At 46.1% G+C, this 17,463-nt stretch overlaps 1 protein-coding gene and 1 long non-coding RNA gene across 2 annotated transcripts in view; one reads left to right on the plus strand and one right to left on the minus strand.

Annotated features, from left to right (window-relative positions):
* Nucleotides 1–360, minus strand: part of LOC144145764 (uncharacterized) — a 26,911-nt gene extending 26,551 nt beyond the window's left edge. Inside the window, exon 1 of the transcript XR_013317583.1 lies at nucleotides 148–360. The gene's annotated coding sequence lies outside the window, so the exon portion shown is untranslated. The remainder of the gene's footprint in view (nucleotides 1–147) is intronic.
* Nucleotides 1–12,301, plus strand: part of LOC144145766 (uncharacterized) — a 12,938-nt gene extending 637 nt beyond the window's left edge. The window contains exons 2-4 of the long non-coding RNA XR_013317586.1: nucleotides 367–429; nucleotides 4,588–4,655; nucleotides 8,934–12,301. This is a non-coding gene — a long non-coding RNA (uncharacterized LOC144145766). The remainder of the gene's footprint in view (nucleotides 1–366; nucleotides 430–4,587; nucleotides 4,656–8,933) is intronic.
* Nucleotides 12,302–17,463: the final 5,162 nt, after the last annotated feature.

The raw sequence follows: 17,463 nt of genomic DNA on the forward strand, positions 1-17,463 counted from the left end.
CCGCAAGTACCGCATTGTGCTGAAGGACAAAGGCCTCGTCATGTTTGTTGCCCTTGCAACGCGAGATATTATACTAATGACTGCATCGAACGCCGACCGTCTGCACTTGAAAACGTAAATCGCGATGAGATGGTTACTTGTGCTTACTGAAAAGCTGTGTAGTCTTCCCGTTGAATGCAAAACAATCGAGTATGTCTGGAGCTTGTGGACATCTGCACAGAAAATGGATGCGTGTAGCGACCGAATTTTCAGATGGTATTACCTTGGTACCTTGCACTTGCGTAAAAAACAAATAAGGAGAGCCCTCGGCGCCAGAGGGCAGGCTGGCGAGTGACCTGCTTGAAAGGGTATTCACATACTTTGCAGTTTGCAAGGCTAGCAAGACTCCGTGTGCCAGCTGCAAACCACTGGTATATTTTCCTCATCCAGGTAAGTTGTGCAGTGTACCAAGTGCCGTTTCTTTCAAAGCAGTCATGCATACAGGGTGGAAATTAAGAGCAAGCTATGGCAGTAGTGTCCATGTTATATTGCATTAATTAGGGTCGGCGCTATAAACAAACTTGGGGGCAGGGAGAGAGCTTTTGGACAATATTCACGAAGTCGTCGTGTGCCAGCCGTTTATACCGGTTCTGCAAAGGCTCATATAGAGAAGCAAGTGCATGCCACATGCCTCTCGGCTTGTTGCCTTTGTTTTATGCGTATGCCCAAGACCTATGTATTACTTCTAAGTGCAGTAGTTGTGCCTAAGCCTGGATAAAGAAGACGAGTTGACGCAGGCAAGTGCGTTGAGTCATAATACACTGATTCTTTTCATGCCAGCAGCCATTCCTTTGTTTAGAGCGAGGTGAATTGCCATGATTGGTCAAAGAAGCAGGCTTGAGCTCCCCAAATTGAGATCCACTTGCTAAATGTAGGAGTTATAACTGGGCTAGCATGAGAAATCGCAACCTTGAAACAAAAGAAAATAGCAATACACGAGGCCATCTGGAGACAAGGCAAGAGGACTAGCTGTGAGATGAAAGTTGTGGCCCTGTAGAATGCTGAGGGAAAAAGTCAATGTTCATACCAGAAAAATGGCACTGCCTTATTGATGTCCAGTGCTAGTATTGCTAGTTCAGAAATTAAGGTGAAGCTACAAAGTGTCGCCATGCACCTTGTCAGTGAAAAGGGCCCACAGATTGTGACGTGTCTTGAAGAGAAAATTAGTTTCTGAATTGCATTGGATGAAGAGGGACATCTTGACTGCAAAGAGCCGTTGGGAGGGACGTTATTATACATAATAAAATGGAGAATAAAATCACAGAAGACGTATGCTAAGAATGTTGGATCACAAAATATGGAAACAAAACAGTCAACTTTGCAATGGCTGGCCAACTGTTTCAATCTAAAGAACACCTGATTGCATGCGAGACTAAATTACACATAAAAAACTGCCAAAAGCAAATGTGTTTCCAGCCAATGCACAGAAATGCTGGCATTACTCGCATTAGGGAAACCAGTACTTTCCCTGAAGCGAAAGTAATGTTTAAACACTTCATAGAAGCAGGCTGAGGCTGCAGGAGGCAGAAGTATCACTCGTAGCGGGGACGTCACTTCTGCATTGAAGGGCTGGTAGTGAAAAAATACCTTGAGTATTGAAAGTTTATTGTGGGTTGTATGAAGTACGGGCTCAGTAATAAACAAAAAACTGCCAAAAGCAAATGTGTTTCCAGCCAATGCACAGAAATGCTGGCATTACTCGCATTAGGGAAACCAGTACTTTCCCTGAAGCGAAAGTAATGTTTAAACACTTGGTAGAAGCAGGCTGAGGCTGCAGGAGGCAGAAGTATCACTCGTAGCGGGGACGTCACTTCTGCATTGAAGGGCTGGTAGTGAAAAAATACCTTGAGTATTGAAAGTTTATTGTGGGTTGTATGAAGTACGGGCTCAGTAATAAACATACAGGCATGTAAACTGGGCACATAGCGGTGAGGTCTATAAGGTCCTGTGTAGGACTACAGCACCCTGTTTCAGTTTAAGAATGTTGACTGTAGCACCGCCCGTGCATAGATATTCAAGCCTAGGTAGGATTCACCACTAGGGGATTTGCACGAGTCGTTGGGCCACTGTGCCGAAATAGCTGTGAATCAGCTCAACTAGCAACCTCACCACGACATCCTATGCATTAGTTATGCCAATCTGCATCAATTGAGCCCTCGCCCATCGAGGACCAACCTTGCATCAGAAAATTGGCCTTGGAATTTTGTACAATGCTGGGGCATTGCTAAACCTAGCGCACTGAACCGTCTGTAGACCGCAGCCTCTGGCAGCTGCAGACCTCGGCTATCACTACCTTGTGAAACACTGAACTTCGATTACAACAGTGGCAGGGCCTGAAAAACTCGTGAATAGCAGTGATGCACACCATTTCCAATCTCCACCACCAACAACCCACATTCTGGGTACTACTGGTTAAAAGAAAGATTGATCATAGCAAGCAATTGACTGCACACTTGACTACCTGCAGCAATGATGCCCCACGTGCACGTTTACAGGTTCACACTTCTCCGCGTCTGCACTACGTAGAGGCTATAACACCGAACCTCTGATATGACCGTCCTGCTAGCCTTAGCACCCATCACGCAAGTGACCATGTTCCGTATACTTGACAAGCTGTCCATGCAGATGGATTGGAAACTGCCTTTCTTTCTGAACTTCTTATGGTCACCTGGCATCTCATGAACTACTCATACCCAAAATCACAGCCTCCGTGAACAAGGCATGTGCTGAGTGGTACAAACCCTCCTACCCACCAAAATCACTTAGGGCATTCTATGTCAACAACCCAAAACACACTCCAAACTAGATGACCTCATCTAAAAATCACATAAAATTGCCCTCGGCCTCCCAGCCTTTATGTCTACAAAACACCTGGTCACGTTTGGCCTTTACAACACCCTCCTTGCATTAACCGAAACACAGCCACTTGCCCATCTAGCAGTTGCCACATCTGTCATTCTGACGTAACTACACTGAGCTGCACTGCACCAACTGCCAGTGAAGCTCCCACGTGCATCCCCTCAGATATTTGCTATCACATACTTGTCTTGCCTATACCTAGTCCCATGCATTCACCTGCAACATGAGAATACAAACCCAGGTCCATGTACTAAAGTCGAAATGCTACAACAAACCCAACACTTGATACCCAAAGTTCACCCAGTGTCCCCATTGAACAGCATGTACACTGGCCGTAATCAACTCGCATCACACCATCAATGTCTCACCCTTCTCAACACCACTCTGCCACTGCCAAATAGCCATCGCCCTCGCAATCACCACGGATCGTGACCATCCTTGCAGACTCGCAGCTAGCATGCTGCAAATGTTGACAGTTTGCATCTTGCTCCCAATTTTCAAACTTCCCCAGGGAAATCGGAATCTCCCCGACATAGAACTGATGTGGCCCCCTAATAACTCCTCCCCTGGAAGGAACAAAGTCGCACATGCTGCTGACGTTGCATTTCAAGTTTTCTCTGTATGAGGAAGACAACAACCCACCCCCCACCGTTTCCATCACCCTCTGCTAGGATGACCATGAGAGCAGCAGTGCTGTGTGCAGCCAAAAGGTTCCTCTTGAAGGAGTTCTGCATCATAAGTTCCATCAGGGAGTACCTTAGAGCTGGAATCCTCAAAATAACGTTGAATACTAATGTTTGAAGGGAAGACCTAATGATAACTACACATGTTGGAAGGCCACTAATGGAAACACAAAATGGTGACAACGTGCTAGAAATGGGTGTAGCTGGACAAAGAAGCTGGATATAGTAAGCACAGAGTTCTTGTGCATATTGGGCGAGTTCTACAAAGAGGATCAAATGTCTGCATCACAGGAATGCACAAATGTACTGCCATGGTGGAGAGACAAATAATGCACAGAATTACAAAAACCAAAGATGGGGATAGATTTTATGTGCGCGCGGTTTGAAACGAAGTGAAAGAAGTCGTGAGAGAAAGCAAGCAGTTGGAATTTATGCCGAGTAGATCTGCTACTAATACCACCATTAGCTGCGGCCAAGTGTTCTAGAGTTTAAAGGATGCTACGAAGAACTGCATGGTCTCACAATCTGCAAAAAAGCTTTGGAGGCAAGTTTCAAGGCGATGCAGGTGTATTTTCAGAAGGAGTGCAACTGGGTATTATGTTTCGTGAATTGAGCAAAATGCACAGAAGCAGAAAAAGTTTTCAGTTGTCACACTCAGTTTGCAGCAACCCTAGGACACCAAAAGGCTGAGGGCTTAGCCCTCCCTTTGTTAACACTGACGGATGCTATTACTAAGTTGGTTAGAGAAAGTGTATGTGCACAGTCTGCAAATGATGTTGTCTAATGTGCATGTTCAAAAAACATTCATTCTTTGTCTAACCTGTCACATAAGATGTGGCTTTGCAGACACAGCAAGCCCTGTTGGGCGTGGTATAAAGTCAGCTCTTCAAGACATTCAGTGCAGGAAAGCACGTTTTTTTTTAAGCCAAATAAGTATAACATACAGCATGTAACACTTCCATGACGAATACTTTTTTTTTACAAGAAACTATATCTATTCTTGCAGCCACTACATATGTCATCATTGAAGCAGAGGCAGCACTAAGGAAGCAAAACACTCAGGAAGGCTGATAGGTGAGATGCTTTTCCGTTTGTTGAGCACCTGTCTCGTCTATATTTTTTTCCCAGTTGTGTCTATATTCTTTCAGAGATGCACTCTAACTGACTAGTCCCATTCGCAATTATGGTACTACTCTCGTTACAGAGGCCGTTGTGTACAGATTAAAGACCCATTCCTTTGAAAAAGCTGTCTTCTTATATCACTATATTATCCCTTTCAGTTGGGAATCATAGCCTGTTGTGGGATCATAGCAAAAGACGCGATGGCAGGGGTCCAGCAGAATGGAGGTATATTTCCGTGGACCTGTAAGTGATAGCCATGCCGTTGATCAAAGCCCTGTTGAGTGGCTGACCATTACGTAAGGCGTTTTTTAAGTATTGCTTTATGCACTCCAGCCAGTGACTGCAGAAGTTATTCGACGTTACTGTAGGATTTAATTGAGTGGTAGCATTTATTCTGTTGGCAAAGCATTTTTTCTACACTACTACGTTCCATTAAACAAATCTACCTAGGGCATTTAAGGATCCACCGCTAATGGGAAGGCAATTCAACAATACCCGGGCGTAGCTCCAGGGGTTTCAACAGAAGATAACTAAATTTACGAGGTAGCTTGTTCAAATGGTAAGTTTGAAGTGAATTCAAAGGGACAAGTGAATTGCTTTGTATATAGTTCGAAACAGAAAAGCGACATCTCAAGACTTTCTGGGCATTAGAAGCTTACAGTGAGGGGGCAAAAACACATGTGCATCCGAGTGATCCAATTTCCAACACTGCATGAAAAATATCTGGCAGGTTTGACCTGGGAGCGGCCAGTCTAGGGATCTTCTGGCAGCCAAATTGGTTCCCATATTGGGAGACGCATGCACAGACTTCCGCTGATGTGTTTAAAGGGGCACTGACACAAAATTTTGAAGGCGAGATAACTTCGGAGATAGATTGGTGGGAACACATATACATCATCTGCAAAATATCAGCGGCGAATACAGCCTAGAACATATTTAAAATCAATTTTGAAGTGTGCGAAACGCAACCGAGCAGCCAGCAGAGGACCACGCGGAATTGTAAATAAACAACATCCAAACACGTCACGAGTTTGTGTTTGCCGCTTCCGCACTAACGGCGTTTTTTGCCGGCTCGCCGCTCCAATCGGAGGGCCGGAGGGCGGAGCTTCTGCTCTCGAGAACGAACGACCCGATCGTTGGCGGCGGAGGCGCCGTGATTTCGTCAGCTCATCGGGCAGCTGGCCGCTGCCAAAGTTCTACAGCGATTCCAGGCACTCTGTTTCTATTACTGGTTATTACCATTAGATGCGAAAACGCGCCGGAGGCACGAAAAGCTGACTGAGCTAGCCGCACGGTCGCTGTGCTGGCGGCGGCCACGGCCGCGAAGTGGCCCAGGCCGGCGCAGGTAGCTCGAGTGATAGCTTGTTACCGCTGCACGAAATTGTCCCCAAGTCCTGACCATGGTGGCTTACATGAGAAAGGAGTTAATGGTGCAATGGCGGGTTGCATTAAAAATTGTCATCTGCGCCGCTTACGAGAGCGGCACTCGAACATCCGCCGCAGTGCTGAGCCGAACACATCTGTAGGCGGACCTGTAGGCAGACCGGCCGGCTGCTCCCAGCGCGCGTCTTGCCACCCACCGTCTCGAGCATCGCGCGTCGTTCTTTAGCCGCGGTAGCATTTGCACTCGCAGCGCCTGCCTCACATTCACGGTCGCTTTTTAATTAAGCGCCTCACGAGATCAGTACGTGGGGGCATTTGCAGAAACTGCCGTCGATGCGGATTCGACAGTGCTACGGCGGCTCTGCTCTGTGATATCCCTCCGACGGTCACGTGGTCAGCTTTGTTCACACAAAATCCACAAAATCCATCGTTTCGCGGCACTCGCTGAAACCGAAACTGCGACTGGCCGCATTGAAAATGCCTCTAATTAAACAACCGTCGCACGCTGAAGCAAATGAGGTTTCTACAGGTGGTAAGTAGGTCACTAGCTACTTATCGCAACAAAAAAAACAAGATGCAAAATTTTTGTGTCAGTGCCCCTTTAAAGACATCCTTCAGGCTATTCAACAAGCTTGGTGTGCATTAGAAAATAACTAAATAATGGTTTGTGAACCTTTTGCGTGGTCATAAAAAGAATCAAACAGTTTTATAACAAGCAATGAGGTTCATGTGGGTTTGTACTTGTAGTTAGGCTTGCCACGGCTCTGTCAACCAACCATGAGGCCAGGACTTGCCAATTCAATTGAGGGACTGGGAAAGATGTAGAACTGAAACGAAGTGAAGCCTTTGTAATTCAAGCCAATGTCTTCAGGAAATTGTAAAAATCTGTCATGCGTTGCCCGAGCCTCAGTGACGGAAACGCTGAGTGGGGAGAATGAGAAGTGCTGTGACGAAGAAAGGAGGCATGATGTCAACATGCACTGCTCTTGTGTATTGGCGTACCACGGTGAAAGTCTGGGGCATTGCTCAGCCCACAGGTTTTTGTGTGTGTGCACAGCATTTGCGATCAGCATTGCATGGTGACAGCTTATCACGGAGGCAGTGGTGGGTGCTTGTATGGCGCCATGTAGTGTTGCGAGCGTTTGCGGGTCACTGTGTTGAACAAAGAGACATATCCATTCTTAGGCGCCTGTAATGAACCATGTGCAGCTCATCCTCTAATATTTTGGTTCGATACCCTCGTTTATACATGCCTTGCCATGAAACCCTGCAGTGGTCCATCTTATTCCACAGAAACCACATATCCATCTGCTCAGAAACTCCACACAAGCTTCGGGCAAAAACTTCCACAAAGTGTCCACAGAAAGGAGATACACATAAGCAAACGTCTTCCCCAACTACTAGCACTGGTTGCGAGGTTCATTCATATCCACAGCAAATAACCACCAAAGATAGTGCTGTTTTTTTTAATTGAAAATATGTTGGGTTGGTTTTTACAAACAAATTAAACTCATTGCATCAAAAACAACCAAGATAATTTCAAAAAACAAACAAGAAAAGGCTGCAGTGGGGCCTTTCACAAGTGGGGCCATGCCACAAAACGTAACTCCGAAGACATAGGAGCACTTGTTACAAAATGTAAGCATTACTGTTCAAGTGAACGTCACTGAGTGTCCGATTGAACGCCGCAAGGCATTCTGTGCAGTGCAGAACACCCTGGTGGTGGTGAGTGCTGCGCTGAAGCGAAACCAAAAGTAGGGCTAGTTTGCACCTACTGGAAAGTGAAAGGTGCACATTAACGGAGGACAGGAAGAAGGAACAAACACAAATGCTGCTGGATGAGAGGAGCAAAAAGATGAAGGAAGACAGGAAAGGAGTATAATTATGTCTCTCTAAGAGATTATGTATCTGTTTCATTTCTGAAAAAAATCGAGCGGCCGGTTCTTTTCCGACGCAGCGCGACTCGTGGCGCCACCTGGAAGCGCAGCGCGGAACATTTCCGGCCACCGACGTTCGAAGTAAAACATCCCCCTCGCGAGGGGCCCGATCAAATGCAGAGCATTTCCGGGGGCGCACGACGTGAAGTAGTTTGCGTTACATTAATGTTGCACTTGTGGCAACTGCTGACGAGAGAGCGCTCGTCAGCAGTAATTTGAATGAGTCAAGGATATGAGGCGCGTCCGTAGCCTCCCATTCTGTGTCGGCTTTGTGGCGCAGTGGGTAGGGCACCATGTACATTGCGTTCCGCCCGCAGGGTCGAGGGATCGAAACCAGGCAGATAGTATTTTTTTTCTATAGTAGGGAGGGGTGCGGTGCGGACTACGGACGTCAACGCGGGTGACATCGTGAGTTACTGAAATTCTCTGCATTTAAAATGGCTGTAGTGTACAGCTTAGTGGAAGAGCGGCAGCCGACAACAGCTGCTGGTGGTACTGTCACTTCACGCATTCCCAGGTGTTTCCAACCAAAGTGCGCTCATTTTTGTGTTTTATTTCCAAGGCATGCGCTGCGGAACATGTTGCAGCCAACGGGAATTCAGATGCTGTTTCGCTGCTAGCCGACAGCACTACCTCTACACCACACAGTTGAACAGTCTGCATTGGCTAATAAGTCCACACATTCTGTGAATCCCTGCCTATGAGCATGATCAGCTACTAGCCAAGTTTCTTAGCATTTTGTGATTGGTTTGCGGGTGGAACATTAAAGTTGTTACCTTGGTTTGCGGGTGGAACATTAAAGTTGTTACCTTTCGTTTTTGATGACAATGTAGCAATAGCATCAATGCCTTGGAGCTTGGATATAACTGCTTTGTTTATGTTTACCTTGTGTCCTGACATTCTGTTCTAGGTCCTGGAACGATCACTTCCCTCAATCCTGCCCAGACCATACAGACCTGGCTGGCCACTTTATATGAATGAAAAAGTGGGCCAAGGGCGGTGGAGCAGGAGCAACGCCAGCGAAAAGCTGCGCACATGTTCTGCTGCAGCCTGTGCTCGTACCAGTCATGCGGCAAGGGCCACCTTGCTGTTCATGCTTTTATAACGCACGATGTGAAGCCTGTACCATGGTACACACAGTGCGATGAGAAGTCAGCCATCTCTGTTGAGCTCAAAGACAAGTACAAGACCTCACTATTGACAAAACAGTATGTGTGTGTTACATCCGCGAACTGCAAATTTAGGTGCCTCACAGATGGAGTGTTTTGGAGGCACATGCAGGAGACCCACCGAGACTGCAGTGCCTATGTGTGCCACCTGTGTTTTGTATCAGCTGAGACCCGCCACCTCCTACTGGAGCACTATTACAGCATCCATGACTACCATTCAGTGGAGTGCCTTTACTGTGACTTTGGTGCGAATGACAACTGGCTTGTTATGGGCCACATTATGGACAGGCACCCGGAAAGGCCTTTTAAGATGCTGGTTAGGGCGGGGAACTCCATCGATGTCCTGCAGGAATTGCGGAAATTGGTAGCAAGCCACCTCACAAAATGCACTGTGCCACCAGCAAAGCTTCCAACGCAAGACGCTCCACACGTCCCGCCAATGCCAACTGTACAATCTGAACAGGAGGATGGCAGCATCCCAGTTCAGCTACATTGCACTTCCTCACCAAGCCAGAACCAATCATGTCCTTCAGGCCATGATGAACCCATGTGTGACGCAAGTGAGCAGACACCACGCTCATGTGAACCTTTGGACGAAAGTTTGGCTATGAACCCTGTGACAAGCTCTAGTGCCACTTTATCGCATTGTGACACCGATAAACTGGTAAGCTCTGGCACAGAAGGTCTTGCAACATCTTCAGTCACATGTGCACAAGGAAGCTCAGCCGTAAGGCCCAGTTGTCAGGGGCCACCTTCACCTGTCTGCAGTGTGGAAACTTCTGGTCTTGCGAACAGCCGCTTTTTTGTTTGTAACGTGCATATGTGCGGAATGCAAATAGAGGGCATCTTTGACTTCATGAATCATCTTGCAGAGTGCCATCCTTTAGAGTCATCGTTTGGCTGCCCAAAATGTGGGCTCTTTGTCACTTCTTCTGCAGATCTCCTAGCGCACCTTGTCGACAACCATAGTGGTCTTTTGTTCTGCCCCTACAAGGATTGTACATTTGGAAGTGTGCATCAGAGTGGCATTGACAGTCACATCATCCAAATGCATCAAGTGTACCAGAATGATCAGAGCAATGCTGATAGCAATCCAGCGGAAGTGGACTCTCAAGATGAATCTGATGTTTGGAGTGAACCATTGTGCTCAAGCCCTAATGCGGACTCCCCAGAAAGACTTGATGACATCCCAACAGCAGATGCATGTCCGTATGACAAAGCCATCGCTGATCAAGTGCAGTATGAAGGGAGCACTGAGCATGCCATGGATGACGTTAAGATCACCCTCCACTTTTGCAGCAAGTGTAGCTTGTATTTTAGCACAGCAGCACGCTATATCCAACACATGACTCTTGCACACATGGTGGATTTTTTCTGTGGTTACTGCCTAAAAGCATATAAAAAGTCGAGGTGCCTGTTTCTGCACACTGGTTGCGAACACCCAGGACAAATGCTGTCGGTAAAGTGCTTCAGAGATGAGAAAGTGGTCGATGTCGGTCAACAGGTTCAACCTTTGTGGATAGAGGATGCACGTCAGTACCTCCAAAAAGTTCAGACTAAATTGTTTGGTGTGCGGGGCAGAGGTATGGTACAAAAACTAAAAAACACTATTGCTTCCATGGCATCTGTCTGCAGTGACCCTGAAGTTGGACTGCGAGAGTACACTGCTACACATGACAGGGTAGCTGATCATCCAAGGCAGGTCCCCGCAACACAGCTTCCGTCAACTTTGTGCACTGCCCAGAGAACTGGCCTGAGGCACATGAAAGAACAAACTGCGGAACATTCGCTTCAAGGTCAGCCCTGGAGCAGCCGTGTACCATGTGAGAAATACGTGATTGAAGAGCATTTCAGTGGTCACTTCAGTGCCTACAAAGGCCCTGCTGCAGATTCTGTGAAACATCACCCTGATATAAGCAGAAATTCACTGCCCAGCGAACCTCCTTTCACTGCCACCTTATCCAGGAAGCTTAATCTGAAAGTGCGTGCCTCAGCATATGTGGATCCTCGCTATTGCAAAAGAGTCGACGGCAAGATTGTGGTGGACGAATTAGTCTGGCAGAATCTTCTAATGTTGAGTGCTGCAAACCGGCCCATCAGCAAGGTGTCCTTGCAGGAAGGACCCCTTGATGGAAATGAATTAGGTGAGAAGTGTCACCAGTGCTTCAAGTGCTCACTTCATTTTGCCAGCTTTGAAAAACTTGGCCAGCATATTGTGCTGCATCACAGAGACAGGGTTGCTAACCGTCGCTTTACAGGCACCCTTCTAAGGGGAAAAAGCCAGCACCTCGCCCAAGGGTTTCCTTCCAACATCAGCGAGGATATCAAGCCTTTTGCAGCTGCATCATCCTGGCTGAATAGCAGTGTGCAAGCAGAATCCTCAACCAGTGATCCAAGCTGCAAGGAAGTTCAACTTAAAACCAGGGAATGCTCAAACGACGATTCGCAGCTTTTTGTGCGTCTAGTGTCTGGCAATGTCAGGGTGCCATACAGTCAACTTGCCAGGTCTATGAATGTAAACCCGGTTGTGCAACTTTGCAAACTTCCTACGATAAAAAGGGAGCCAATGTAAGACATTCATGTGCTCATTTTGCTTGGGTGCTTGTGCAGCAAGTGATGGACAAAGCTTTGCTGTCTACTAGTTCGTCTCTGTTTAAGTTTGTATTTTTAAATATATTGTCACGATGGGATATTTAATATTAGGGCTTGAACAATCTGACGATGTTCCAGAGCTTTCTTATTTGTATGGTGGAATAATTGAATGCTGTGATGTGTTTCCAGTGTTCAGTTCCTTCTGACGGCTTTGTAGTGATCAACTAAAAGCAGAGTAGGAGCCTAAGTTGCATTTCAAACTTAAATGAAGTTTGAATTAAGTTCACAGAATGTTTGAGGGAGCAGCGAAATTTTGTACATGTGATTGCCAGCAGCATAACTGTAGAGTTGCCTTCCCGATTTAATGGATGTTAGCCCTATTGTGTAACGGTCTGGACTTCTGGCAACAGTGAAATGAGTGCAAAGGGGTACAGAGATCACATGCTTGTCTTGTGAGCATTTGCACAAAGCCAATGACAACAAATATTTTGTTTGTGAATAAATATGTTTGTCCACATTCCCTAATGGTTGCCTGCATTCAAATTATGTGCAACTGTTTCTATCACATCTTGGTTTAGAATTCAATATATTGTATCCTTTCATTGGTTTCCCAAATGTTTTGCTTGTCAGTGTAATAGTGGTGCAAAACATTTCCTGCCAAATGTTTTTAGCCAGGTGTTCCTAATCAAGAAAAGTGTTGCAGCTTAACAGCTCTTCAATAACTGTTTTTTATGCAATAAAGCAGGTGAATTTAAACTTGTCAGTTATGGTCATTCATATTTATATGAAGTGCGCTGGCATCCGCCAGAGCATGGTGTAGCAGTGGCGAATTAGTCCGTATCCTATGTTGCTTTAATGTTCTTGGCACTTTACTGACCCTAGAGGTGTGAAAGAAAGTTGTGTTACCAGATTCCTTCTGCTCAAAACAAGTATACCGAAAGCAACAGCAGTGTAAGCCCTCATTCCCACAGCCGTTTTTCACCCCGTCACGTCGCGTCTTCCGTCATGGGTGCCGTTTTTCGGCCGATTTCTCGCCGAAAACGGTGCGACGGTGACGGGAGGCCGAGCTTTACGTTTCCGTCACGTCAACGTGACGGTCAAGCAATTTGGGTTGGTGTGTTAGATTGTGAGATCATCTACAACGCAAGATGGAAATGCCTACAGCGCCATGTTTGTTCACTAGAATAAAACACCAGCTAATTCACTAGAACATATGCTCAATTGCAAATTACAAACTGCTTTGTTTCGTCCACTCTTCAAGTGGCACCCAGTTTTGTAGTCCGTCACAGAGTGGGAAGACAATTTTACTCTTATTTTCAAGAAAGCTTCTCGACAAACCCATCATGATTTGTAGTCACAAATCGTGTAACAAAATGTATGGAGCAGGATATTAGTTTCCAGGCTTTTGACATTTTTTGCTTTAAAGGAGCCATGAAGACAAAATACAAGTTTGTGTTCAAAATATTTTGTGTTTAATAGTGCCCCCAGCGCTTGTCTGAATGCAAACGATGTTTTATTCACTGAGAAATTAATTTAAGTTAAAATTTTGATTTTCCCGTAAACGTAAAACTGTGTTTTTGTGGTCTACAATGACATCACAGGAACCGAATGCTCTGCAGCTGATTGGGAAGTCATGTTTACCGTTAGTGAACGTAGATGGCACCACCATACCGTGGCAAGCCGTTTTCTGCCTTTGGTTTGTTTTTGACCGTATTTAAACCTGGCCTATTTTTGTTCAGGGAGAAAATAATCGTTCCGTGAAACATAGTGCTCGCTCGACAAATATGGTCATGTAAGACACCGTTGCTTGCGTCAGTTGGACAGTGTCGTCTGAGACAACCCCAAAGCCCCACAGTCCTGTACAGCTAAACCAAGCATAGTGCGAGCAATACCAACAGCAGTACGTATCGGTACTTCTATGTTTACGTGTGCTTTCTTAACTTCCACTGCTCGTCCCACCATTTTTACAGCTTTAAAAAGAATGTGCCCTAAATTTAAGCGCAAATAGCTCGTTCAGCAAGCTTTATAAGTTTTGCCTAATTTGCGTTAGCTTTTGCTGCCCTCCGCCAATCGCAGAGCTGGCTGGTATGACATCATAGGTTCTGTTGCGGGAAATGAGCTAGTGGGTCGCATGGCCATTCCCTTTCTTCCTAATTACGTAGTTTATTTAAGCGAAGTTGACGTTTTGAATGAGCCAAACTTGTGTTTTCTCTCCATGGCTGCTTTATTAACTTGTTGCTGTGAGTAGTGTTTCTGTATTAAAGGCACTGTAATCTATAGCATGTCTTGCATTTTAGTGAGGAGAGCTTTAGGCATATTATTATCCAGGTTAGGTCTTAGAGCGCATAGATGAGTTTTTCAGCCAACACAAGCCACCTCTATCGACTTGGTAACATACACTTGACAATACTGCTAGGGCTGCAGGCTTCATTCAGTGTTTAACCCAGTGGCGGGCTGTGTGTTTTCACTGTGTTTAACCCCGGTGACGTGCAGTGAACAAATGCACCAATAGCGACCATAAAGCTGGTGACAAGTTCAGAGGCTGCAATAGCACACATTGCAAACCAAGGACGTTAAGGTAGCTGGTGCGGTGGCTGCAAATAGTTTTCCCATCTGCCAAATACAGATAATTTAAGCTTTGGCTTCATTAAATGGCCAAATAATGGTTTTCATAGGTTAAACTTAACGGTGCAGCCCGAAATAAAACATCAACAAAGTTGCGTTTCTTGAAGGCTGCATTCGGTATCACCACCACTTGTTCAGAAATTTTTTTGCTTGGTTCCTGTCTTTTGATGAGTTGACAAGTTACAATTTTAAGCTTCGACTCCTTACTGGCCTAAAAAAATTCTGCAGAAAGACAAAAAATTGCCGCAGTTCCACTTAACGTGAAAGCTGTCAAGAAGTGCGGAGCCTGCCAAGAGGGGCTGTGGCACCCTTTAACTAGTTTCAGTATCGGCCAGGTGTTGATACCGAAAGTAGTCAAGAGAGGGCGCCGCAGCCACTGAAATAACAAACACTGGAGAGAGTTTTAAGTTCGGCGTAATGCATTAATTCATTATAGTTCCTTATTTTATAGTATTGTACACTTGTTTGCGGCCTAGCAATGGCAGAGTCTACCCAAACGGCCCAGTGCAGATAACCCCAACCCTTTGCATGAGGAATGTGTCTCTGGCACAATGGGGTTGACATCGGCTTCATAACATGAGGGACCCAGGCTCGACCATGACTGGAAAAGCGGTTTTCTTTACGCAGCCTATTCGGGTGCGCGACGCCAGGCGAGCTACAGCAAGGTGGGTTCCTGAAGTGCGCTGCAGTGAAGTTATACCCTGAACAAGTTATTCTGAAAAAAAATGAAAACGTGCACATAAAAAACCCGATTGCCGTGGGATATCCCAATAGCACCTTGAGAAGTCTGAGGGGGCGAGTAGCAATAACATAGCCTGGAACCATAGGACAAAATCATGACTACTCAGGATTCAGTTAAGATTGGCGACAGCTCGTGGTGTATCACTCCACCGAAGTGACTGACCTAGATGTCAACGCGCAGGCGTTTTGAAAGATTGCAGTTAATGTGTGGCATTGTCTACTTTTTCTCACCTAGTTTTTTTTTGTTTCTGCAGTGATTTCTCACCAGATTAAGTACAAAAATTCATGTAAACGATTCATGTTCAAAATGTTTCCTCATTAGGCACTGTGCCGGTGTGGCGGACAATGTGCATGGGCAACTTCTGTTCTTAAAGGAGTCATGAAGACAAAACACAAGTTTGGTTCATTCAAAAGATTGCCTCGTTACAATCATGCTAAAACTACTTTTAACGTAAACTTCACTCAAATAAGCTACATAATTAGGAAAAAAATTACACTATCTTCCTGGGGGGAACCATGAGGAGGATGCAAAGCATCATGGGGGTTCCGTGTAGGTTCCATTGTGTTGCTTCATTTATCAGAGCACGAATGGGAACGTAGTGTGAACCCCCATATAGAGACAGACATGTAGAGACAGCGAAGAGACCGACACCCGCGTTACCTGATCCAACACCTCCTGGTTCGTCTTTATTGCGTGCTCACGCTCGTACCCTGCTGCCCGCCCTCTTCTCCGGTTGAGCTGCAAGGCGCGTGGCGCTTCCCGCCACAGCTTTCCTACAGGAAATTCAACATCCCCCTCTAAAGTTTTCAGTTCATCGTTTCCGTTGACGTTCAGCTTTGCATGCCTTCGTTGTATCAGTAGCTTTTTGACGTAGTTTGAACGAGTGGACAAGGCGCGTTCATAGCACATGCTCCCGTCTCGGTTTGTAGCGCAGTGGGAAGAGTGCCACGTACCTCCCGTTGCGGCCCGAGTCGTGGGATCGAAACCGGGCGCCGCCTATTTCTTTTTATAGTGGACTGCGCTGACGTCAGGCCAAACGCTGACGGGGCTGAAGAGACGTGCACGCGCAGTAGTGCGGACGGCAGACAACGGAGGAAGGGACACAGCCCCTAGCATGAGATGCTTCGCATCCAAAAGGGAAATGGCCATGCAACCCACTCGCTCATTTCCCGCAACAGAAACTATGTCATACCAGGCTGCTCAGCGATTGGCAGAGGCCGGCAAAAGCAAACGCAAATTAAGCTGAGCTTATAAGCTTGCAGAATGAGCTATTTGGACTTAACTTTTGGCACCTTCTTTTCGAAGCAATAAGAATGGTAGGACAAACAGTGGAAGGTACGAAAGCACATGTAAACATAGAAGTGCTCATGCGTACTGCTGTTGGTACTGCGCGCACTATGCTTGGTTTAGCTGCACAGCACTGCGAGGCTTTGGAGTTCTCAGACGACACTGGCCGACTGACGCAAGCAACGGTGTCTTACGTGACCATATTTGTCGAGCGAGCACTACGTTTCACAAAACGATTATTTTCTCCCAGAACAAGAACAAGCCAGGTTTAAATACGGTCAAAAACAAACCGAAGGCAGAGAACGGCTTGCCAAGGTATGGTGGCGCCATCTACGTTCAGTAATGTAAACAAACACGCAAACGCCGCCACTTTAGCCCAGCTGTGCGTGATTGGCTGCAGAGCAGTTGGTTCCTGTGATGGCATTGCAGACCACGAACACACGATTCAGTGGGAAAATCAAAATTTTATCGTAAATTGATTAACTTCTGCTGGGGGCACTTTAAAACACGAAATCTTTCGAATAAAACTTGTATTTTGTCTTCATGGCTCCTTTATGTTGTACCCAACTAAAAGGCTGTACGCTGACATTAGAAGTGCCATTAGGAGGAGGAAAGGGAAACGCTACCTAACAGCCTGCTTGCCTGCCTGCGAGTAACATCGCAAGAGTGTTTTTGCACCCCTGCCACATAACCCGCCCTCCCATCTACCAATAACTTCCTTTCGAAGCACCCGTCAGGATACCCAGCCCACTTGGTAATTCCCGCTAGGGTGAGCACTTGGGCAATCAGTAACTTTCCCATTCCTTCGACATTTGACATGGAATGATGTGTTCCCCAGCAAACAAAAAGAACTTTGTTTTTATAAAAAGACTCAACTGGAGCTAGTCTAATTGTTATCCCCATAGTTTTCTAATAAAACTCAGTTGGACCACTGAACCTGATTGGTCTGAAAAAACTTTTAGGCCCAATTAAGTTTGCAGGACCATTCAAGCCCTAGTTGCATTTTTACTTACCAGTTTATCTAA

Source organism: Haemaphysalis longicornis, unplaced genomic scaffold (assembly GCF_048455015.1).
Source record: "Haemaphysalis longicornis isolate Haplotype H1 unplaced genomic scaffold, Haemaphysalis longicornis Haplotype H1 scaffold_7, whole genome shotgun sequence".
In the NCBI taxonomy this organism is placed as follows: Eukaryota; Metazoa; Arthropoda; class Arachnida; order Ixodida; family Ixodidae; genus Haemaphysalis; species Haemaphysalis longicornis.